We start from the raw sequence: 25909 nt of genomic DNA on the forward strand, positions 1-25909 counted from the left end.
CTTCTTAGACGACGTGTTGGTTTATTCAGAGAATGAGGAGCAGCATGTGAGGGACGTCCGAGAAGTGTTGGGCAAGCTGCAAGCAAACCAGCTGTGGGTGAAACTGGAGAAGTGTCAGTTCCATACCAAGGAGGTGGAATTCCTGGGGTACCGCTTGTCAGACAAGGGATTGGCCATGGATCCAGGCAAGGTCCAAGCGGTGCTGGAATGGAAGACACCGAAAACGAAGAAGGATGTGCAAAGATTCCTAGGGTTTGGAAACTTTTATCGGAAGTTCATCAAGAACTTTGTCCACTTGACGGCTCCCATCACTGACTGTCTCAGCAGCAAGAAGAAATTTGTTTGGACGGCGGAGGCGGAGCGAGCATTTGAAGAACTGAAAAGGGCGTTCGCTTCGGAAGAACAACTTCTGCATGTGGACTTACAAAAACCTATGAGAGTGGAAACCGATGCATCAGACCGGGCGGTAGGGGCGGTGCTTCTACAACCGGGGAAGAGTAAGTCGGAGTGGAGACCGTGTGCCTTCTTCTCGCGGAAGCTGAATAAATCCGAGAGGAACTACACGGTGTATGACCGAGAACTACTCGCCATTCACGAAGCGTTCCGGAGATGGAGGCATTTACTAATTGGTGCACAACATAAGGTGCACGTGTGCACAGACCACAAGAATTTAGAGTATTGGAGAACGGCACGAGTGCTCAACCAACGACAAGTGAGATGGGCCCAGGAGTTCTCCAAATTCCACTTTGAAATTTGTTACGTGCCAGGCCCAGAAAACGTCAGGGCGGACGCTCTCTCACGTAAACCTGAGTATTTGGAGGGGGAGGGAGCAACCGAAGAGAGACATGTCATCCCAGAGGACCGATGGGTGTGTGGGGCGGCACTGGTGGGGCAAAGAGAACTGGTAGAGGAAACGGAGAATGATGAATACGCCCAGGATAAGCTCAGAGGTCTCAGGGGGGAGGGAGAGAGCCCTGGAGGCTTTGAGGAAAGAAATGGGGCATTGTATTACAAAGGGGCACTGTATATACCCGAAGGAGAATTGAGGGGGAGAGTACTCAAGCAGTTGCACGACAGCCCCACAGCGGGGCATTTTGGGCAACACAAGACCATGTGGTTGGTTACCAGGGAATTTTGGTGGCCCAAGGTGAGGGAAGATGTTAGGGAGTATGTAAGAGGGTGTGACCAATGCCAGCGAGCCAAAGGGGAAAGGCGGGCGCCGGCAGGGTTATTAGAACCATTACCCACACCAGAACGGCCATGGGAGGCGGTATCGATAGATTTTATGACGGATCTGCCGAAGTCCAAGGGGAAAACAGCCATCATGGTAGTAGTAGACCTGTTAACAAAGATGTGCCACTTTGTAGCATGCTCACATGCAGTCACAGCGGAAGAGACAGCGAAATTGTTTGTAGAACACATTTTTAGGTTGCATGGCGCCCCCTTGAGGGTGGTCTCAGACAGAGGCAAACAATTTACGTCCAGGTTCTGGAGGAAGCTCATGAGCTTACTGCACGTGGAGGTCAATTTTTCGACTGCCCGGCACCCTGAAACCAACGGGCAGGCGGAAAGAGCAAACGGTATCCTCCAACAATACCTGAGGTGTTATGTCAATGACAGAGAGAACGATTGGGTCGAAAAGTTGGCGCTGGCAGAATTTGCCTACAATAATGCGGAGAATGTGTCCACCGGGATGAGCCCCTTTTTGGCTAATTATGGGTGTCACCCCAGAGCATTTCCAGGGGGAGGAGGGGAGAGATGGAGCGTCCTGGCGGCCGAACATTTTGTAGAAGAAATGGAAGCGATCCATCGTCAGCTCCAACTCAACTTAGAAAGGGCCAAAGAAGAATATAAGAGACAGGCAGACAAGAACAGAAGGGAAGGTGAAACCATAAGGGTGGGGAATCAGGTGTGGCTGTCAACCCAAGGGTTGCCGTTCAAAGGGGGTTGTAAGAAATTGAGACCCAAAAGACTGGGACCATTTGAGGTCATTCAACAGGTCAATCCAGTGGCTTTCAAACTCCGGTTACCCAACCACATGAAATTGCACCCAGTATTCCATAGGTCTTTACTGTCACCGTATAGGGGGGGACGTGAAGGGGAGTCCACCAGGGGACCAGCCTTAGAAGAAAGGGAACGCAGCAGCCATGTAGCGGAAATCATCGATTCCAGGTGGAAGGGAAATCAGGTGGAACATTTGGTGGCGTGGGAAGGGGAACCGGAGTCAGAAAACACCTGGGTAACTGCAGAGGATGTCAATGACGAGGTCTTAATAGAAACGTTCCACCAAAGGTTCCCGAGGAAACCTCAGCCTGTAGCAAGGTTCAGGAGGGAGTACTTCGGCACCACTGACGAGGAGGAGGAACTGGAAGGATTCACGGAATCGGAGTTGGAAGAAGGAATAGACTCCGATGAGGAGGAGTACCGGGAGACCAGGAACAGCAACAGGTGGAGAGAAGTGTTCGAGACCTCGGAAGATGAGGGAGGTTCCTTCAGGGGTTTTGCTTCCTCACCGCCCATAGAGGAGGGGACGGGAGGGGGTGAAGGGGGCCCTGGAGGGGAGGTGGATGTCAGGGAACTGCCATCGGAAGGACAGGAGGTGGAAGGGCTCACAGAGGTTGAGAGAGACTTAGCAGCTGAAGAGGGAACCAGCAGGGGGAGAGAAGGAGCTCCAAGGGAAAGTGAGTCGGAGGGATGGCTCAGGGACACTTCCAGCGAAAATAGTGGGGAGGTTTCAGGACCTCCTATAGGGACACCCACTCCTCGCCGGAAACTGTCGCGCAGAGAGTCCAGAAGACGTGTTTCCGTTAAGGAGCTTTTATGCTGGAAGAGATTCCGTAAGCGCCCACTGTCGGATTCTGCTAGCGACTGACGGAGCCATGCTTGAGGGGCTCCGTCGTAGGCAGAGGTTTGCGGACTTGGCCAAACTCTGAGGGACTAGGATTTTACGCACAAGCAGCTCATCATCCCATCACACGTACACATTATTGACTGCAGCTAGAATTATATTTGCAAGATTTTGGAAACTGAATAGCAGAGCTCCCATATACCAGGTAAATAGGAGATGTTATAACTAAAGTTACAGTTTCTTAAAATAAAATAAAATAAAAAAATAAGAAAAATAAAAAAATTGGTGAAACATGAGAGAATCGTGGTAGAATATCTGCTGTTATATTAATGCAGCTTGTTTAAACATTTTAAACCTAACATTAAGAGATGCTGCAGTGTAATTAATTTATTTACTGTGTATGAACTGGACCCACTTGATATGGGTGACCTAATGATCCCATTTGTTAATGGTAAACTCATCCTCTAAGTGTAGATCCTTTTGGAACTAAAATAGCATGGGGTGAGAAGTGCTGGCAGGGTTGAGGAAGCCCCCAAGGTTGCAGAATACAAAAAATTATTAGGAAACCTTCCTAAAATGTGGGTATGGGGGCGGGGATGAGATAATTTGAAATTAGTTGTACCTTGGTTGCCGAACGCCTTGGAACACGTACGTTTTGGTTCCCGGACGATCAAAAACCGGAAGTGAGTGTTCCGGTTTCCGAACGATTTTCGGAAGCCAAATGTCCACCACGGCTTCCACTTGGCTGCAGCCACAGTAAACACATACAGAGAGTTGTATACAAAATTATTCACAAGTTATATTAATTTATATATAATAGCCCAGGTATACAGATAACGGTAAAGGTAAATGACCCCTGGACAGTTAAGTCCAGTCAAAATGACTGGGGGGTGGCGCTCATCTTGCGTCAGGCCAAGGAAGCCAGTGTTTGTCCACAGACAGTTTTCCGGATAATACAGATAAAAGAAAAAAGGGACACCCAGTCTTAAGGTCTAGGTAGGTAGTCAGACCAAAAAGGCAAATGGCAATTCAGAGGTCTTGAATGTACTTGTTGACTCCACAGAAACATGGAAAGATTTTGCTAAATTTGAGTTTAGACTAGTATCATAACAATATACAGATTCAAATTCTGTCCTAAGAAACTCAGAGATGGCCATAAGAAAGCACTGAATATTGGGATCAGTGAGTATGGCCTTAGCAACATGCTCTATCTAGACTGCATTTGGGTAGCCCTTAGCAGTTTTCAAGCTAGGTTTGCTCAGTGTGGTCATAGTGCAGCAGTCTTGCAGCTAGCCCTAAATATGTCATTTGCTTTGGCTAGTTACATGTAAGACAGCAAAGCATGTGACTGGGATAATTGCCTTTGAGGTTATAGAGAAGAAAAAACTCAATAGCTATGACCATATGAGCTGGTTTGAGACCTATGGAGCCAGGGAGCTTTGTCCATTACTTAAGATGATCTAATAATTGTAATCATGATTAGGGACTATTGAAGCATGGAAGTGCTACTGACACATGCAGAAGCCTGCTCAGCCCCCACCTTGGTCCTTTTCATGAGAGGCTGTGAAATAACAAGATGTTCCTTAAATTCCTATGAATGTTGAGGTTGTTTTACTTGCTGGTTTTCTGCCCTTTTTTTGCCTTTAGGGTGACTCTAGTTGGCTGCCAAGAATTTTGCACCCTTTTCAAAAGGAAAGCTGAGCTTGAGCATTAGAACTGGCAACCCAATTATTCATGACAAGGAAGCTCATTCTTACATACAAGCTTCGTTTAATGAAAGGTGTCCCCTCTTCCCTTTTCACGGATTTGCTTCACATCAAATGCTTCTCCTCCCTCCCCCATTTCTCTCAGTTCCCTTTATCTGACTGACAGCAGAATTCTAAACATTAGCCTAATATGCTTTCCTGTTTTTATTTTTACATCCTCTGTTTCCAGTGATATGTCGCCTCATCGTTCCCAGAATATATTCCCTTTTGCAGATGCTTCCTGCTCAAGTGTTTGGGGGAAGAGGGGATGTGAGACTGGTGAAATCTGCATAAAGAACTACTGTTCATAGCTATATGATACAATGTTAAGAGCGATGCTGTATAATATGCCTTCCTTATTCCAGTAAAATTAAAATTAATTCTAATTAAGTGCAAGTTAACCTCTGCACCTATTGCTAATGAATGGAATATGCGATTAACTTACCTTGCGGTGATAGAGGTTTTGTAAAATCACTTTGAAGTAAAATGTCACTGTGTATGTATCTTGAATTTTTAATCTGTTTAACTGTTCAGTTCTCAGTGAATTATTTGGAAGCAGCAGTTCTCAGGAATGCTGCCTTGTTTGCAAACAAAGGGTTGTATCCAATGTTAGCCTTACTCACACTAATTTGGGCTCATTAATTTCAGTGGGTCTACTCTAAGTTATCTCTTGAGAGAAACAATCTGACACCATTCTGTGCTCAAACTAAGGCTCTTGGACAAGCTTGCAATGAGCCGGTGATGTAACTGCATTTGTAGTTATTGAAGGCTGTTTTCACTACACAACAAGTTTTATACCTGCACCATAGAGTTGAAGGCAATAGTAAATTTCATAGTCCTGTGTGACGTGCTTTGTCAAAAGGTAAAGCAAAATACAGTTCTGATGAAGGGAAGTGCTTTTGTGTGGAAATGCAAATCTTTGAATTTAGTAACAATGCAGTTCTGTGTTTTATTAGCAATAGAACCAGTTGTTTTTTTCTGGGATGTCAGCCATCATTTCTCTCACAGGAGCTGTAAAGCAGAATCCTCTTCTCTCAGTCCCCACTTTGTATTGACCACCCATGTCCAACACTTAATAGTTGATGTCTTCCTATTTCAGAATAATGAGGAAGTAAGGAATATTTTTTGAAGAAATGGAAGAAAGTGTGAGGATGACTGGGGTTAGATATCTGCCAGAAGAAGACACTGCCTAATCATCAGGGTCAATGAAAACAGATGTTTGCTATCCTTTTCCAAATGTAAACAAAAAAGAACGTTAACAGAAAAGCATTTTCCTCCACAGGTCTGCGAGGTAGCCTGCTTCTCACTACAGCGGCTGACAAATAGACCCTGATAAAAGAATGGAGATAATCAAGACAGGTATTTTAATGCTTTGATACCGGTTATGTTTTCATTAACACCCCACTATTTTCTATATTCACAGCAGAATGGTCAGAAAGTACTTTCCCAGATATGCAGTGTGAGAAAATAGAAGTGGATTCTTCAAAAATACTTATCCTGGTTTGATTGGCATGGGACTGCCCCATCATGTCACTGGCTCAACACATGTGGCAGGCTACACTCTGGACATTGTATTTTCAACTGGACAGGAAGAGAGTGATCTGAAAGTAGGGGATATTCCTGTTGAGATTTAGGATTTCAGCACCTTTTCCCCCTTTGCAGAGCCAAGGGACCTTCTAGGCTGATAGATTCAATGGGTTTCCAGATGAGACTGAGAAATTTCCCAGCTATTATGACAGGCACTTCAGTCGAAGCTCTTGCTGCAACATCTGAATGGCTTAGGCCATGGACAAGAGCACCCTCTCCCGCTTCATGGAGCCCACTTGGCTCCATGGTATTCTCCAGAGCTTAGTGTGAGAAAACAAGCTGGGAGACGGCTCAAACACCAGCATAGGAAAACTCAGGTTGAATGAAATGGAACATTGGTAAGAGCTCATCATTGAGCCAAGGGACGCGGGTGGCGCTGTGGGTAAAACCTCAGTGCCTAGGACTTGCCGATTGCATGGTTGGCGGTTCGAATCCCCGCAGCGGGGTGCGCTCCCGTCGTTCGGTCCCAGCGCCTGCCAACCTAGCAGTTCGAAAGCACCCCCGGGTGCAAGTAGATAAATAGGGACCGCTTACCAGCGGGAAGGTAAACGGCGCTCTGTGTGCTGCGCTGGCTCGCCAGATGCAGCTTGTCACGCTGGCCACGTGACCCGGAAGTGTCTGCGGACAGCGCTGGCCCCCGGCCTCTTAAGTGAGATGGGCGCACAACCCCAGAGTCTGTCAAGACTGGCCCGTACGGGCAGGGGTACCTTTACCTTTTACCTTTACCATCATTGAGCCTACCTAGTGGCAGTGAACTCCATTGTATCTTTATTGTGCCATCCAGCAGAGCTTTTCTGGGTGGTCCAGGGCCTCTTGCAATTTGGCCCAAAGGAGGTGGCAGAATTGACGGTAGCTCTCTGTAACTTGTTTGCAAAGCATTTTGAGAATAAAATAACTTGTGCTCACAAGGATCTTGACTCTGCTTTTACAGTAGACAAATCTGTAGATGAAGCAGCTGAAGGGGTGTCAAAAGCACTGTCTGGTCCAGTTGTGCTGAATGAGTTTCAGTTGGTAAGGCATGAGGATGTGGCCAAGGTGCTTGGATCAGTCAGGGTGACCACTTGCACTCTGGACCCTAGACCCTCTTGTTGATAAAAACTAGCAGGCAGGGGACAGCTGCCTGGCCAGGGATAGGCAGGGGTGTAGCTAACTGCTCCGGCACCCAGAGTGGCGGGGGCAGGGCAAGCCACCCACGAGGGTGGGGCGAGCTGCCCCCGGGGCCCCGCAGTGATGCCGCAAGAGTAGGTGGTCCCTGCCTGTTCAAAGGAGGCAGTGGTAAAACCACTCCTCAAGAAACCTTTCATGGATTTGGAAAATCTAAGTAATTGCCAGTCAGTTGCCAATTTCCCCTTCATGGGCAAAGTCCTTGAGCCAGTAGTCGCAGATGAGATCCAAGTGATTTTTATTTTGATCACTTCCCTGTGGTCTTCAGATGAAGGGCGGTATACAAATAGTAGTAGTAGTAGTAATAATAATAATAATAATAATAATGATGATGATGATGTTCTCTGTTTGTAGGAGAGACTGTATGTAGTGCCTTTGAAACTACTTCTGTAGTTTATTACTAGAAGACAGGGACTGTCTTTGTTATCCTTTTCCAATTTCACCCATATTTATCTTGTATACTTCTCACCAGTTACATTCTTCAATTTGTCTCACTCTCCCTACATCTTCATAGCACACCTTCTATGCACTTGTAAAGTGCTTTAAAACTAAGCTCAACTTCCTTTCATACAGAGATCTTTGAATTACCAGTCTACATTTCTCCAAGGTGCTTAACACTCCTATGGCTGCTGGTTATTTTTGCTTCTTTGACTAAATAACGAGAAGGAACAGTATTTTTTACATAGTTATGTGCCATTAAATGCAATTCTGTATGTATTTGGGGGCAGATCTTAAATCTCTTCAGAGATATCTTCTAGGGATGTGTCCTCTGATTTGGGAGCCTTGTTGGAAGCCACCCAGAGTGGCTGAGGGGACCCAGCCAGATGGGTGGGGTATAAATAATAAATTATTATTATTATTAAGGAAACTGCTGTAGCCAAAAGTACATTGTTGCCAGTACATGAATGCCAACCATGAGGGTTGGCATGACAATTGAGATTTTCATCATTTCCAGGACACATCCTCTGATTGCAGGAGTTGCACTTAGGCTGTAAACCTGTGACTAGGTTGTATGCTTTTAGACCGGGGATTTATGTGGTTGAATGCTTCCCCATACCAAACTGCCTCAATCTTGAAAACTGACATGCCAGGTGGAAGTCTGCTATTCTCCCTGACATGCTTGGGTTTTCTATGTGCAAAAAATTTGTATGTGTGTAAGAACATCCATTTTGTGAGCTCCACCAGCAGTCAGAAGTGGTACAACCCAATTCCAAGTGCATTTAAATATTTATAAGCTGCCTTTTAAGTCCACTGAAGTCAGTGGACAAAATATAAACATAAAAACACAATAATGTAGTATTTTAATAAAATATTATGTTAAATAGCTATAATGTTGGCTACCCCTGCTTTAGGCCTTTAAGAGTCAAAACCAGTACTTTCAATTGGGCCCTAAAATGCATCAAAATAATATATGTTTTGTAGATGAAATTATTCTGCTTTAGAGCTGCATAATTCTTCAGTTTGTGTAGAAATTTTGTATTGAAAGATACATTGTTTACATTAACTTGTATGCTGAAATAGAGGAATTTATTTGCATAGTTTGTGGTGTCGTGGTGTTTTATGTGAAACTCAAAATTATGTTGTATTAATACACTCCAGCTGAGGTTTTTAATAGGGAAGTGTTTGTCTTCGCTTGCTGCAATGCTAGCTTTCATAACGGAGAAGAATGTGAACGTGTGCCGCTCCTAGCTCTATTCTGTGCTGTCATGGACTTTTTGCTTGCAGTCTCTTTATTCAAGTGCTAAGCCTTTGTTTATGAGCTTTTGAAAGGATTATAGCTAGAAGTGGCATAATGTTCTTGGCCTATAGAAGAACATGCTTGGAAACTTTGCATAATTAATCTAAAAGGGAGAGGGCATCCTGCCAGTGATGAGGTGGGAAGTGAATGTTGTCCTTTCTTTCCCTAGGAAGAGTAGGCAAGCAGAGAGTTTTTCTGTTAATTCTTCAGAAGGAAAGCAGTTCAAGCTTCCTTCCTGGAGACGTTTTTCACCTTTCAAAATCATTTTTGTATAGAAGAGTGCATTTGTTGGTATTTGTTAGATACTCCTTCATTAATGCTGAACTTGGTTAAATGCTGGTGTTACTAGTTTGAAGGTGGTTAGTGTCCTGGGGTGGAGAATCAAAAGATTTGTCTACAATTGCCACTCAGTTCTGTCTTCAGAAATGCTGTGGGAAAGAAAATGAAACTCTTTAAACCAGTATTGGTTGCATTGCCAGTATTTTGGGGAGACAGCCAAGTGTTGTGGTGCAAGCTGCCAGACCTGGCATGAAAGCTCATGATTGACTGTGTATCTCCAACTGAATGCAAAGAAAGCATGAGTGCAAAATGCTCGGGAATTTTTGTTACTTTGAATAAGCTTTCAATCTTATCCAAAGGCAAGCTTTTGAGCTAAAAACACATTTGATAGCATTTCTGCTCAGTTGGGCAACATCTTTATTATGGCCAATCAACATGTCACAAAATAGTGAGCAAGCTTCTGAGATTTCCAGGACTCCAGGTTTGATGGTTAGTTCTAATAAAGGCATTGCCTTTCTGTGGATTTTGGAGTTTTTCCTATGACCAACACAGCTACCTTTATGTTAGCTAAATTGTTCATTTAAATTTTTAACACTTCTGTCCTCAAATATATTGAGAGCAGGAAATTCTTCTGTTGAGGTATTTGAGAACAAATGTAGCCTATGTTGCGATGTTTTTGGCACCTGGTGAAGACCCTGTTATTTCCCAGGTCCTTCAATCTTAACTGGTCAGTGTTTTCAGATCTTTTGTACAATTTCAACCTTAGAGTTTCAAAATTAGAACTAACAGAAATGAAACAAAGTGGAGTTGGAAAGAATCCCCAGGGTTATCTAGTCCAGCCCCCTGCAATGCAGAAAACTCAACACAGAATTCATCCAGAATAAAACCATACTGGACCTTGCTTAGCTTTGAAAATGTGCTAGCAGCTTTATTGCTGCACCACTAAGGTTCCTGTGTTCTCCTGTAGGTTTTTGAAATATCCATAGAATCATTTGGCTGCAGTGGGTTATGACCTTCTTGCATTCAAACTATTGTTGTAAATGAAAGCTGATTGCATTCTTTAACTCGTTGAGGGAAGGAGGGAGATACAGCTCTTCCAAAACAGGCAGTCAATTGCTGTACCAGAGACCATGTTTTCCTGCGAGTACAGTTCTTGACAGTGCTCTGTCCATTGTTTCATCTGCTTGCTGCAGTCTGATGATCTCTCCAGACAAGGTTTTCAGCAGTCCAGTTTTCCAGACTGTTCGTCCAAAGACTGTCTTCATGCCTTTGTACATTTTGTGAGTGCTGCCACTATCAGCAGTGAGTTGAATACTCTGACACAGCTTTAGCCAGTAGTCATTGACACATCATCTGGCAATCCACTAGGCATCACTCTTTGCCTTTCTCAGTGCAGCAGGCATCTTCTAGCAGGGAGCACACTTATTGTTATTCAGGTTGATGGCTATCCTTCACTCCTGTGAGAGCTAGTTCCATATGTAGTGGTAGTTCGGTTTAAGAACAGTCCTGTTTATGAACAATTCGGTTTACGAACTCCGCAAAACTGGAAGTAGTGTCCTGGTTTGCGAACTTTACCTTAGTCTAAGAACGGAATCAGAACAGTAGAAGGGCACTGGTGGTGGGAGGCCTCATTAGGGAATGCGCGCCTCGGTTTAAGAACGGTTTCGGTTCAAGAATGGACTTCCGGAATGGATTAAGTTCGTAAACCGAGGTACCGCTGTAACTATGTGCTGATTGAGGAAGTACTTTCTTTTCTCTGTCCTAAATCATCCAACATTCTGCTTTGTTTGATTTCTATTAGTTCTGATGTTATGAGAAAGGGAGAAAAACTTTTCTTTATGTACTTTTCCCATTCTTATCATGCCACCTCTTGCTTTCCTTTTCTATAAACCAGTGCTTTTCAACCAGTGTGCCGTGGCACCCTGGAGTGCCTTGAATGTTGATTAGGGGTACCACAGGCAACAACACTGATCTCTGTCCCTGTTTTCTTCCCTCCCTCTTCTGATGCCCTTCCCAATGGCTTGCACAGCTGTTTGTTACAGCAGCCCTGGCTACAAACTCCACAGGTGAATGGTGCCTCTGGGGTTGGCCAGTGGGTGCTTCCCAGGTTGCTGTGGGGCAGTGTGAGGGGAGCTGTGGGGCAGAGAGGGGATGCAGCTCTCTTTGGGGGGGGGGGGATGCAGCTCAGAGACCAGGGGTAGCAACAGCAGCTGCCCAGAGGACTCCTAAGGAGAGGGGAGAGAAGAGGAGGCTGAGGGAACACTCCACAAGGGAGGGTGTGATTGCTGCCAACTCAGCAGGCAAGGGGTGACACAACTGGGCTCCTGAGCCCCACAGAGGTGTCACAGAGAGAATGTAGTTGGTCAAGGAAGCTGTGGACCCAAAAAGGTTGAAAAAGTGCTCTAAACTATCAGGTCCAAGCTACTGCAACTTTTCCTCATAGGGGAGTTGCTTCAACATCTTAATCGCTCCTTTCTGAACCATGCATCTCCCTCTTTCCTTGTATCCATTGGTACTGTTCCCTTAGGCAAAGTCACAACAAAGAAGATCATGTTGTCTGCTGGGCAACATATCACATTGCTTTCTTGTGGAGCTTTGCCTACTATGAGGGTTGTGCTAATCAGAAGTTTAACTGGCTTCAGGCAAAGGAAATTAACAATATTTCATAGAATTGTAGAGTTGGAAGAGACCCTGAAAATCATCTAATCCAACCCTCTATAATGCAGGAATATGCCTCTGTCCTTTATGGGGATTGAACCAGCAACCTTGGCATTATCAGCACCACACTAACCAGATGAGCTAAACTCACCAATGCCTTTTTCAGTATTCAATTTGTTATAGGTAGTGGGACCTAGTATTACTGTATTTCTTTGGCACAGAGAACATTATCATTCTGGTTTAGATCCTAGTTATATCCTTATGCCTTCTGTGCATTGATTTGATTTATTTTAGTACTTATTTTCTGTCTGCATTCCAGCTGCTGTCTCCTTTTTCTTTAGCAGATTCTGTAAAACATTTCTCTGGTGTAAATAGGAGAAATTGTCAATTGGTACTTCTTATATTTACTACTGCTATTAGAAACAAGAAATGCAAACAGATGTGATTTTCTTGATATAGGATTACTTTGGGTAAGATCCCTTTGATCAAATCTCTGATCCTAGGAAGAGACTTCTAGGTTGCAGGCAAATTTACAAGAGGTATTGTATTAAAAATTTCCTTGTACAGCAGCACAAATAAATAGAAAACAAGGGCAGAGAGCAAGCATCATGCTATGAGAAGAAATTGCATCTTTGATTTGCAGGCTCCCCCCTTGCACTCCTCAGGAAACTCAGGCTTTGCTTGCTGACACATTTGTAGACAAAGAGTTTCTTGATGTTTTCTCTTTATAATCCTTTGCCCGTCGGCAACTGAACTAATACTCGCTGACATGCTGGAAGGCTTTTTCTCCATGTTGGTAGAATACAGAAGTTCCTGACTGTTCATGATGGTAAATGTCTTTGCATGTCTTCTCCTCTCCTTCCCGCCTCCCTGAATTCATTTTTGAGCCAGGCAATTACAGTGGTACCTCGGGTTAAGAACTTAATTCGTTCTGGAGATCTGTTCTTAACCTGAAACTGTTCTTAACCTGGGGTACCACTTTAGCTAATGGAGCCTCCCACTGCCGCCGCGCCGCCACGGCGCAATTTCTGTTCTCATCCTGAAGCAAAGTTCTTAACCCGAGGTACTATTTCTGGGTTAGTGGAGTCTGTAACCTGGAGTGTCTGTAACCTGAAGTGTCTGTAACCCGAGGTACCACTGAAATTCTATTTTGTATGTACAACCTGTGCAACAGGTAATTTTCTGTATTTTTATTGAGGAAAAATGTGAACCAACAATTTGTGGACAACATAAAATCAGATGTTTATTGGAAGGCAATAAATGATAATGACCATTAGAGAAGCCCTTTTTGTGAAGTCCCTTTTAATTTCTTATTGCAGATAGGATGGATAAAAATGATACTAAAATTGTGATTTTTAAAAATAAGAAGCAGCAAATACAAAATTTCCCTCGAATGATAATGTTGTTAAATCTGGATATAAGCATGCTAGACTCTACAGTTCATTTCTAAACTGACCAATGGAGAGTTCATTGCTAAACTATGGGGAAGTGTCATCAATTAGTGGTAGATCATTCATCTTTCATGCAGAGGATCCCTGTCCCAATATCTGGAATCTCCAGATAGAACTGGGAGAGATTCCATGTCTGAAATCCTGAAGACCCTGCTGGAAATTCCTTCTCCCCTCCTTATACTTCCCTCTTGGGTGACAAAATAAAAGTTTGTCTTGGATCTGTCCTCTGCAAACAAAGGAGGAAGCATGGCTGCTTTTGTCTTCTTTAGATTAGTTAGGTTAGAACTTGAACCCTTGTCTACCCAAGTTATGTACTACTTGTAATAAGCAACTTTTTTATTTTCTTACTTTACAAATATCTCTTTGTGATTGCAACAGGTAAAGTCTACTCTCTAGCCACACTTTGTGCACGCTATGTACCAATAGTCCCAACAGAACTGCCACCAGTCAGCATAGACAGTACTGAACTAAATGTACCAAAAAGGCATAACTTTGTATAATGCAGCAGCTTGTATTCCTCATGCCTCTACCAGACATATTGAGTTAAAGGAGACTTTTAAAATGTAAATGTAAATTAAGAACAAGCTGAATCACTTCTCACATATGAATATTTGCAGTCTATCTAGGAGGGGCCAAGCCCCTCCCCCAATTTCAAGGAGAGGGCCAGGCCCCCTCAATATTCCATGGCCACGATGGACCTACATGCGGCTGTGGTGGGCCTCATGGGGCCTACCCACAGTAACAACAGACCTTGCTGGGCCTCCTCCGACCATGAGACATCACACACACATGCCCCCCCCCCCTTTCGCAGAACCTGGAGCCTGTGAGTCTACCTATTGGAGATACATTCACTTTCACTTAATGAAAACCAAACAGCCCTAGTCTGCCTGGTAACCATCAGACCATACTTTTAACAATTAGCCATGGGCATTTCATTATTATTTTGTGAGGATGGAACTGGGACAGCAGAGAATAAAGCAGAAAAGAAGCAACCCTTGAGCTACAGCAGATTGAGGTTGAATTCTGATAATACAGAAAGTACTGTTCATGGGTGACAGGGGGCAGGTGGGTGTGAGGGTCTCCCTGAAAGACCAGGTGCACAGCCTGGGAGTCATTTGACTCACAGCTGTCCATGGAGGCACAGGTCAGTTCTTTGTCCAGGGCAGCTGTCTACCAGCTCCATCTGGTACGCAGACTGAGACCCTATCTGCCCACCTACTGTTTTACCAGTGATGCATGCCCTGCTTATCTCCTGCTTGGACTACTGCAATGTGCTCTATGTGGGGCTACCTTTGAAGGTGACCCCGAAGCTACAACTAATCCAGAATGTGGCAGCTAGACTGGTTACTGGGAGTGGCCACTGGGACCATATAAAGGATCTTCATTGGCTCTCATTTTTGAGCACAATTCAAAGTGTTGGTGGTGACCTTTAAAGCCCTAAACAGCCTTGGCCCAGTATATCTGAAGGAGTGTCTCCATTCCCATTGCTCAGCCCAGACACTAAGGTCCTCCGAGGGTCTTCTGTTGGTTCCCTCACTGTGAGAAGTGAAGTTATAGGGAACCAGGCAGGGGGCCTTCTTAGTAGTGGCACCTTCCCTGTGGAGCACTCTCCCTTCAGATGTCGAGAAGATAAAGAATTACACAACTTTTAGAAGGCATCTGAAGGCAGCCCTATATCTGGAGGTTTTTAACATTTGATGTTTATGCTGTAAGCTGCCCAGAGTGGCTGGGGAGACCCAGCCAGATAGGTGGGGTACACATAATAAAATTATTACCATTCTGGGAACAAGCCCCTTCAATACAATGAGACTTTTTTTCTGACTAGTCATGTATTGGGACTATGCCGTTAACATCACAGTTTGTCATGTGTGCTAATCTACAGTAGTGAACCTTTATATGCTGGTGATATGTGTTGAAGAATTTAGCTGAAATGGCAGGAATGGTTCTTTAATGCACAAGAAAGGTTGAGTGAGGGATGGAGTTCTTGTAAAGCATCTTATTTCTGTTTAACACAGTAGAAAGGAAACAATTCTTCTCAATAAAGCCTCACAATTGGTAGTTATGGAAGTACAACACTGTTGGAAAAAAAATGTTTTTATCAGAAATGTCAGTGTGGAAATTGATAGGAAACTGTATTCCTATCAGGTAAAATTATAATGCGACTGGGGTTTAATCTGCACTGAATTTAAAATTCGTATGCTGTTGGTTCACAAATTTTAGTTTACCTTTGTCTCTGATTATTTGCTAATTTTAAAAATTGCAATATTAGAAACAAGTTGTGTTTATGTAACTGGGTTATTCCGCAATAAAAGTGGGGGTTCATAGGCTCTGGTGGGGTCTTTTGTCTGTCACAGATCATCTTTCCTTAACAGCATTTTTAAATCTCACAAATAGTTGGTTTATGTAATTTGGAACAATTCTGCCTGGACAACTTTCTGCAGATACAGTGGCAAGAAAGTTCTGTATCAGATGGACTCTGTAGTCTGTTTGTTCACGTTCAGTGTAAACATAACATTCCATTAATTCAATCTAAGTTGTACACGTTGCAACCTATCTTTTGTTCCTTCCCAGTCCAAGGTCTGCCTGCCTAAGAGTTAATGAGAGAGCTATTCTTTCGATGGTAAAGGTCAGCTTCTGTCCTAGAGTTAGTTGTCTGTTCATTCAGCAGGTACTTCTGTCAATTAACAAATCTTCCAGAGTATTCAGTAAAACCACAGATCCATGAATGGATAAATAATGTACTAGTTACCTCAACATGTATATCAAGTCTGAACCCTAGCCACATAGTGGTTTGACCTTGGGGGGTGGGGGAAGAGTGTGACTTGCCACATAATATTGAGACATAACCTATTTGGCATGGCTTCTTATTTCTGTATCTTTTCAAATACAACCCCGCCCAAACACTGATTTAGTTGGTACACAGGACATTCACAAAACACAAGGTTTTTTTGATAATCCTCTGATTCCTGCTGGGGTTTCTCTCCTGCTCTCCCCTCCTCATTTATCACTCATATAAACATTTGTGCTGCTTTGAAGCAATATGTGCTTGCATTTCTCTCTAGCCTGATTTGTGTCTAGACATATGTCTGTCTGGCACCTGCCATCCTCTCCATACAAAGTATTAGAAGAAAAAGAAGAGTTTGGATTTGATATCCCGCTTTATCACTACCCGAAGGAGTCTCAAAGTGGCTAACATTCTCCTTTCCCTTCCTCCCCCACAACAAACACTCTGTGAGGTGAGTGGGGCTGAGAGACTTCAAAGAAGTGTGACTAGCCCAAGGTCACCCAGCAGCTGCATGTGGAGGAGCGGAGACGCAAACCTGGTTCCCCAGATTACAAGTCTACCACTCTTAACCACTACACCACACTGGCTCTCAGTGTGATTAGATCCCTTCTATCTCTATAATCTTTTAGATTTAATCTTAAAACTGCCAGTCTAAACAAAATTCTGTCCCTGTAAACAGGTTGGGGAACCTCTAGACATTATTTGAGTATAACTCCCATCATTCTTGCATGTTATTGTTATTTCTTTCTTTCTTGCATTTACGTCCTACTCCCCCCCCCCCAGTGAGCTCAATGTGGTGTACATGGTTCACCATCTTGTTTAGTCCTCACAATAACCTCAGGTAGGCTAGGCTGCTAGGCAGTGAGTGTCCCAAGGTTACCCATTGAGCTTCATGGTTTAGTGGATTTGAACCCTGGTCTCCCAAACCCTAGTCTGACACTCCATTCTCTATGCCACGTTAGCTATGCTGGCTAAGGCTGATGCAATTTCGAGTCCAATGTCTGGAGGGCCATAGATTCTTTAACCATACTTTAGATAATTATTTGTTTTGTAATAAGTTGCATATTTCTTTATTCTAAAACTTTTGACTGTTGTCTGGTTGCTAATTCCCTTTTGTATAAGTGCATTGTGATGCACTATGGCTCTTCATGAAAGTCTTAAATGTATGAACATCCCCACCCCCCCGATAAGTGGATGAGGACCTAGTGACAGCACTTGTTTGTAATACTCAGTATGAGGGGAATGTTGTGATGATTCCAATTAATGGCTCATTCAGCATAGTTTGTTTCTTGAAGAAGGTAGTTTGAATGCGCTCCAAAAGGCTTGTTTTGGAGATGATCAGTACACACTAAGGCACTTGTATTTGCATTGGATACCAAATTTTAGGCTGCTTCAATCCTATACATCCTTACCTGTGAAATGGCTTCGACTGACTGGCTAAACCAGGTGAGGGTATGTGAAGACAGGCTTCAGCAGACAAGACCAATAGTGGGTCCAATTGTAATGAAGGTGGTTTCTGCACATGCTGCAGGGGGGAGTGAGGGCTTGTCAGATGGGGCTCGTCAACCTGGGAGGAATCTTGGGTCTAGAAACTAGTCATTTCAGCTGCTTCAGCATCTTGCATTAATTTTGTCATACTAATATAACACCTAGGATGGTAATTCTTGCACACTGATTTGAAGGGATAAAAACACCCAAGTGATGCATTTGATCAGAGGCAATTCTGGCAGCAATCTTCTGGCATATCAAAAGACCCCAAAACTGTTAGTTTGCTCTGGCACTTGATCTTACAACATATTCATACTGCTGACTTGTAAACATGTTTCAGGTCTGGATGGTGAGTTGGTTGCTGAGGAGAAGTCAGTTGTTGGGATTGTAGAGTAAGTCAGAAACAAAAGACAAGCCAGGAAACAAAACTGAAGAGCAACCTGAGGTTGGGACTGTAGGAGACAGGAACATGCTGGAGCTCAAAAAGATATTGTTGATCTAGCAAGGTTTAGCTGGAACATAAAGCTCTCACATTGTTCTGTTTAGGAGGATCCAATAGGGTAGGGGATAGTAGGCCAGGGGTGGGAAATCTGTGACCCTCCGGATCTTGCTGGACTATGACTACTATCATTCCTAATCATTAACCATTCTTAATCATTTGGTCCAATAGTATCTGGAGGACCACAGGTTCCCCTTTTCTGGCTGAGGCAGATGCTGCAACAGTTCTGACCAGTCAGCCTACCTACACGAGGGTAAGGCAGGCCAGTGATTGCAGTACCAAAGATGGCTCTGAGTGAGCAACTTGCTCTTGATGGATGCTGGAGGTGTAGTGAGGCCTTGTAAGCATCTTCCTCTAATCTACCTTTCCCAAGTTTAACAAGCAAACTCAGTCTACATTTGGATGCAACGTTAAGTTAGAATAGGACTCTAGCAATTCCATATTCCCATTAAATTATAGTTTATTTTAACTATTGTTTAAAGTGATGTGCAAACAAGTCCACTTTGGGGGGTTGACTTATACAAGACATTGGATGCACATCAGCTTGCATTCACATTACTTACAAACAGTAATACATCTTTGGTAACTAGACCAATACTTAACCTTGCATTTGAATAAGGAGAGGCTTACTCTCTCTCTCTCTCTCTCTCTCTCTCTCTCTCTCTCTCTCTCTCTCTCTCTCCTCCTCTCTCTTACGTATAAATGTAAATTTCCATTGCTTTATTAACTCCCCCCCCCCCCGATCTTTTCTACTCCTGGCAGCAGTGACTGCACAGAGGTGCCCAAGATACAGATTTATGACTTAGCTCTTTTCTCTTCTCACCCTCCTATCTCTCCTTGTGAGAGTGAGTGATTTGGTAGAAAAGCCTCATTCATTTTTCATGCTCAATGAGCAGTACAGCAGTTGACTGTGTTGGCAGTATTCTTGATTTAAATTTATAAAGACAGCCATCTGTAAAGGGTGAATTGGGCCAAACTAGATGTCCAAGCTAGATGTAATATTAATTGCATGAATGCAGTTAATATGCATGGTTTTAAAAGTACATAGCAGTTAGAGGCACCAGTGGGGCCTTCCCTTGGATTGCAATATTAGCTTTCAAGAGAACTTGGGCTATAGTAGGGAGAGAGTTAAACTTCCCCTCCTCAGCTACAATGGTTGTGAGGCTTCTCCGGCTTCTCCACAGCTGCTGATTATGTAATAAAAATGTATACATTATTTGCAGTAATGTGACAATTGCTTATGGTTTGCTCCCAGCCTGGAAGAGGGCCAATAAACTAAGTTTAAGTCCTGAAAAGGAGGAGACCTTGTGGGTGAGAGGTTTCCATGTCCAGGAGATAGGTCAGTTACCAATTCTGGGGATATATATATATAATTATGGTTAGAGCAATGTTAGAAACTGAGATATGAAAGCTAGGAGCTAAATGGCAGCTTAAACCTAGGTTATGGGCACAACAACGGAATGTCTAGGTGCGCCTTTTATAACAAGAATGCAAAGCTGAAAATGAATGAACTACAGCTAAAATATGTTCATTTTTACATGGTCTAGTCCTTCCCCTGCCACCGCCCCCCCCAATATTCTTAAGAGGGTCTCTTCCCCAGTCTTCAGAGAGTAGCTGGAAGTGGGGAGGCAAAAAAAAAGGTCATCCTTTCCTTCCACTCTGCAGTTTTAATCTGAAATCTTAGGTGCAGTACTGTGCCCAGAGCTCAGAAACTGCTCATGCTAATGAAATTCCCTGTCGCAAAATGCGCCTAGAACAATGGGAGTTTCGAACACTGGGTTAGAGCTATATTCCCTTTAAAGGAACAAGTATGTAGTGTGAGGGTGCTCCTGGAGAGGGTGCTTTCTGTCACAAGTGGTATCAGTGACTAGGAGCATCTTTTACCAGTTTTAGTTGGTTAGACAACTATTATGATACCTCAACGAAGACAAGTTGGCCACTGTGGTCTTCACACTTATAAGCACAAGAATGGATTACGGTAATTTACTCTGTGGGGCTTCCTGTGGACCGAACCTGAAAGCTGCAGCTGGGGCAGAACGCAGCAGGTAGGTTGTTGACTACAGTATCCTATCAACATTATGTGACACCTCTGCTGAGGGATCTGGGCTGGCGTTTTGCTTTTATTATTTAAAGGTTTAAACATCTTGGGACCAGGTTACCTAAAGGAATGTTTCATGCCTGGCAACTACCGGTACATTCCTCAGGTGGGACAATGCTGAGAATACTGCATACCCTGACGTACACTTAGTAAGTACTAGTTTTTAGTGTGTCAACTCCAGCTGTCTGGAGTTAGCTACCAATTGAAATACGACAAACACCTAGCAAGTAGATATTTAGGTGGCTATTGAAGTCATTTTTTAAAAAAAATAAGACTTTCTCTGACATGTGAGCTCATCATTTTATGGACTACTAATTGTAGAAATGGGTTAATTGCTTTTAGTTTGAGTCTGTGAGCTTATTTTATATTACTATACACTGCTTTGGTAGCTTCTGGTTGTGAAGTGTTTTATAAATCTACAAACAGGCACCTTCCTCGGTTCAGCCATGCCCAGACTTCAAATCTGGGGGCAAATCTGAGAAGAAACAAGGGGAACAGGATTTCTAGCCGATTGCCACACTTTCAGGATGCCAGAGAAGCCAGTGAATCCACATATCACTGTCCTAGGACTGGAGATAGCCAGCCAGGAACAGGGTTGAGACCTCTCTTATCTCCCACAGGAACACAGGAGCAGAGGAGTTGTCAAGCCAGGCAGAAACTTCAGAACTGCCTCCTACATGCCTGTGAGGCTACTTGGGAGAATGAGGAAGCACAAGAAAACACCTGTCTGGATTAGGCCTTGGCTGAAAGGAAGGGGTAGAGCTTATCCAACTCCTACATAAACTCTCAGTCTGAGCTGCTTTGTTGATGAAGCAACAGTTCAGTGCTCTACCTTTCCTGACCTAGGGAATGGACAGCACCTGTTCTGAGAACACTAGGGTACAGATATCATCTGTTCTAGCCTTTTTGAAGAGCTAATATTTGCCTCTTAATCGCTTTCATAATTAAAACTCTTGCACTGGTTATTGCATTGTGAGGATCTGGCTAGGGAATCTAATGAATCAAAGGTGTCTGACAGTTTAAATTCTCCTGGATAATTAGTCCCAACACTTGATTTATTAACGTTCTATCATTTAAAAAAATCTACAAACCCCATTGCCTCCAGAGGATGTGTTTGGAAAAATACTGTAATTCTGTAAAATATCAAGATGTGATATATGGACACTGAAACATTTACTAAAACTATAGCAGTATAGTTTAAAAAACACTACAAAGTGTGTTCTTTTCAGCTGAAGTTAGTAGACGTGGATGGCTCTGTGGTCTAAACCACTGAGCCTCTTGGGCTTGCGGCGGTTCGAATCCCTGTGACAGGGTGAGCTCCCATTGCTCTGTCCCAGCTCCTGCCAATCTAGCAGTTCAAAAGCATGTCAGTGCAGGTAGATAAATAGGTACCATTGCAGTGGGAAGGTAAACAGTGTTTCTGTGTGCTCTGGCTTCCATCACGGTGTTCCGTTGTGCCAGAAGCAGTTTAGTTATGCTGGCCACATGACCTGGAAAGCTGTCTGTGGACAAATGCTGGCTCCCTTGGCCTGAAAGTGAGATGAGCGCCACGACCCCATAGTCACCTTTGACTGGACTTAACCATCCAGGGGTCCTTTACCTTTACCTAGTAGATATTCAAAAGCCTGACCATTATTTCATGCACATCTCTTGTTTCCTTGGTTAGCTGAGGAACTTTTGCTCCTGTTTGTTTCTTATATCCAGGTATACAATAGGGAAAATATTCTCTTAAGTCAAGCTCAATGTCTGATGAACAGCAATGCATTTTGTGAAATCCCTTATTTTAATAAAAGATTTGGGGATTCTTTAGGTTCCTCCAGAGAGTCTAAAGGGTGCTTGCTCTATTCAAGGTATGATATGCCTTTCTTGACAAACATATTTTTTCACTGTGTGTCCGATACAAAACAAATGCCAATTCTTCCATTGAGTTTTGACATAGCCACCATCCAGCATCACACACCCTTGTAATCACTCTCATTGCTTCCATTATTTTAACTTGTATTTTACTGTGCCTATCAATGGTAAGAGTACATGCTTGGGTATAGTTATAGCATATGGAACCACATCTGCTTTCAGATGTATTTTATATTGACTTGATATTTTGCCAAGAGCCTTGAAAACAGAAGGGTACATTGTTTATTAATGTTGTAGGATTAAAATGATAATTAGATTATTCTTGTACTAGCCCATAGGGCTCTAGTTGGGAGATATTAGTTGCTTCAGGTGATTTATCCTTTTGAACTGGGAATGTTGAGTCATTGAGGGGATGTCAGATTTTGAGGGGAAGAGGTTAAAAGTTGGAGTTGAACAATCCTGGGGAGGGTCCTATCCAAGATGGGGGAAGTAAATCAGGACCCTAATTGTTTGAGCCTGGGGAGGAGACCAGCAGTGAAGAGGGCAGAGAGCTGGATTCAAGGGAAGGACCAAACTGGTTGGCAGTGTTCTGCTGCTGTGGCATCAGACTCCCCATCTCACATACCTCCTGCTGTGGAGATGTCTCCAGTGGCTCTGTCTGTCATTGAGGAGCCTCTTCGTTTTAGGGAAGCAACTAAAAGTAAATTGGATGTTGGGTTGATACTGACACCACCTCCATCTCCAAGCACATGAAGAAAGTACTCACAAATTCCACCCACTTGAAGGAGTGCCCATTTGAGTGCCTAGTGCTGGGACCTATTCCTTGCCCTATGTACCAGTCTGATTTACATATTAAAAGTTCTTGGCAGAAACTGGACTGGGTGTTTAAGTTCTTCATCTGGCAATGGGGGTCAGGAGATGGAGGGATGTTACCAAAGAATACTGCACAGGATATTAGGACCTGGTTGCTTTGTGTCTGTCACTCCCACCAGTAGAAACATGACATCTGCAAATTGAAAAGGATGTCCTGGCAGTGGTGTGAACAGGTGAATGTGTAATAACATATGTTTTTGACTTGACATTCATTCTGTAAAGAGAGCACAACCTCCTTATATCCCTTCTAAGAGGGAAACTACACGGTGAGCTACCTTCAAGTGTCCAATGATTTTTGTCTCCGGATCACAAAATTCACTTTCAATACATCCATGAAAAAGAATCAATGTAGTAGATACTGTGTCATGAGTATCAATACAGAGACTATTATTTTAAGATGAATTATTTCAAGAACAAGAAGCTACTATCTCTGTAGATTTCATTGTTGATGAGATACTAATATCTATTTCTACAGATGAGGGTTTTAGAAACATGGGAGGCTGATCTTTTGTATGACAAAGTGAAAAGAAATAAAGGTGGTATTGGTGGTCACCAGAAAAACTCCAGCTTCAAACTGGATAAATATTAACAAGTGAAATTGTCTTCATATAGTCAATAATTCATATAGTCAAGCCTGAATAGTTATTCCAACAGCCCTACGGCAGCATGTTTCAGAAAAGATTCACTAATCTCAACAGGGCACTGCAAAATCTCTCAAGCCCCAAGCTCATAAGACAGTTTAGTAGTTGTCTATGAATGAAAGCCCTGAACCCACACAGAATTACTAGACCATCAGTAGTAAACGCTAGTAGTTGGTCTACTTGCCTGAAAAGACTTCCTATTGTTGATGTTTTTGAGCAATATTGAGAATATTCCCGCAGAAAGAGTGATTGCTGTGCTACCATGGCATTACTTTGTACTTTTGAGGACAAATAATGGTTCACAATTTAAAATTATGCCTCTGGCAGTCTTTTAATACCAAACATCCAAGCACAAATGCCCTAGCTCTATCTCTAAAGCAAGAAGTTTGTATTCTAGATATGGATGCTCAAGGAACTGTCTGGTAGTGTAGTGAATCCTCACTCATGTAGTGGGGACAATGAAGAGACTTTTCCAGTTGAATTTGACTCCTCCATCACATTACTGATGCTCATTATACTAATCAGGTTGTGCTTCAATTCCACTAGAAAAGATAGATTTGTAAAATGCACAGTTATTAAAGATTTTATTCTTAAGGAGCGTAGAGAGTTAAGCAAAATTTATACAATTCCCATTATAGGTTTGAGCCCTTTCTAGATAAAATTAGATATATCTGTCCTGCTGGGTGATATCAGGAAGTGACAACTTTGTGTGGAATTATGCTATTTGTAAAAAAGCCGTTGAACAAGTCAGCAGTACTCTGTTCTGTTCACTTTATCTTCCTTTTCTTTCTTTTTCTCCCTTCTTTGTGCCCCCCCATAAGACGATTAGGTTTTAAAAATACCTTCCACCAGCAACAGTGCTGTCTCAGAAACCTTAAAATATCTCGGGATTGTAGCTTCGTTAGCAATGATTAATTGAGTGTTTGTTAATTGTTAGGAACATAGTCCTTTTCTTTCCTGAATGTTTGTACCACTTGTCTCTCAAATTTTTGTGCTGAACTCCCACGCTGCTATGATGGTGTTGAAAACAATGATTCAGAAAGTTCTCTACCGCTCTGCTTACTAGCAATGAAGCTGCATGTCTGTGACTACATTACACGCTCAGTTTAAGTTCCTTGGACCCTTTTAATGTTGTTATTCTAACATAGCATAATAGCAAGGACATCAGCTGCCATTTCAAACAATACAGAATGCAGGGGGCAACCCTGTCCTGTTCCTCACTAACAGTGAGTGTCAATGGTCTTTATTCCTCTCTTATATTGTTGAGTGCCCTCTCCTCACTCAGAAAACTGGAGTGGAACATCCATTGAAACAAAAAATAAATAAATGGTGTATGGTCTGAAACAGTAATAAGTTCTATGCCCTCATCTCATACCCTTCTCCACAAAGAATTAGACAAAAGGAGATGCTTGATATGGGAGTAAGAGTGATGGACCTTTGGGAAAAATTGTAATATCATTTGTTGTGTGGTGTAGTACTCTCCATGAGAGTTTGCCGTCACCAGACCCTTCATATCCTGCAGAACCGCTCCTGTCCATAACTCAATTGTTACAAACATTCAAATCTCTGCCTAAGATGATGGTACCAATCACAGAAGAGTGCAGTAATGGTAAAATATTTGTCAAAAAATTGATTTGTCAGTTTGGAGAGTAAGCTGAACATAAAGTCAGATGCTCACCCAGTAATGTCCCATTCACGCCCAAATACATCCTGTTGGTGTTAACTTTTTAAAGCCCTAAACAGCTTCGCCCCTGTATACCTGAAGAAGTGTCTCCACCCCCATTGTTCAGCCCAGACACTTAGATCTAGCTCTGAGGGCCTTCTGGTGGTTCCCTCACTTTGAGAAGTGAGGTTACAGGGAACCAGACAGAGGTCCGCCTTGGTATTCGTGCCCACCCTGTGGAATGCCCTTTCATCAGATGTCAAAGAAAGAAACCACTATCTGGCTTTTTAAAGACATCTGAAGGCAGTCATGTATAGGGAAGTTTTTAATGTTTGATGTTTTAGGTAAAGGTAAAGGGACCCTGGACCATTAAGTCCAGTCGTGGACGACTCTGGGATTGCGGCGCTCATCTCGCTTTACTGGCCGAGGGAGCTGGCATTTGTCCACAGACAACTTTCGGGTCATGTGGCCAGCATGAATAAGCCGCTTCTGGTTCACCAGAGCAGCGCACAGAAACGCCATTTACCTTCTTGCTGGA

The 25909-nt window shown here is 43.2% G+C and overlaps 1 protein-coding gene across 7 annotated transcripts in view; it reads left to right on the forward strand.

The window, feature by feature from the left end:
* The window catches only part of LOC114584278 (ankyrin repeat and fibronectin type-III domain-containing protein 1-like), a 348268-nt gene that overhangs the window by 19735 nt on the left and 302624 nt on the right, over positions 1–25909 (forward strand). For 5 of the 7 annotated variants that reach the window (XM_028705981.2, XM_028705989.2, XM_028705986.2 and 2 more), the window contains exon 3: positions 5876–5952. The exons of the other annotated variants lie outside the window; for them this stretch is intronic. The gene's annotated coding sequence lies outside the window, so the exon portion shown is untranslated. The remainder of the gene's footprint in view (positions 1–5875; positions 5953–25909) is intronic. 7 annotated transcript variants of the gene reach the window in all.

Source organism: Podarcis muralis, chromosome 14 (genome assembly GCF_964188315.1).
Source record: "Podarcis muralis chromosome 14, rPodMur119.hap1.1, whole genome shotgun sequence".
NCBI classification, from domain to species: domain Eukaryota; kingdom Metazoa; phylum Chordata; class Lepidosauria; order Squamata; family Lacertidae; genus Podarcis; species Podarcis muralis.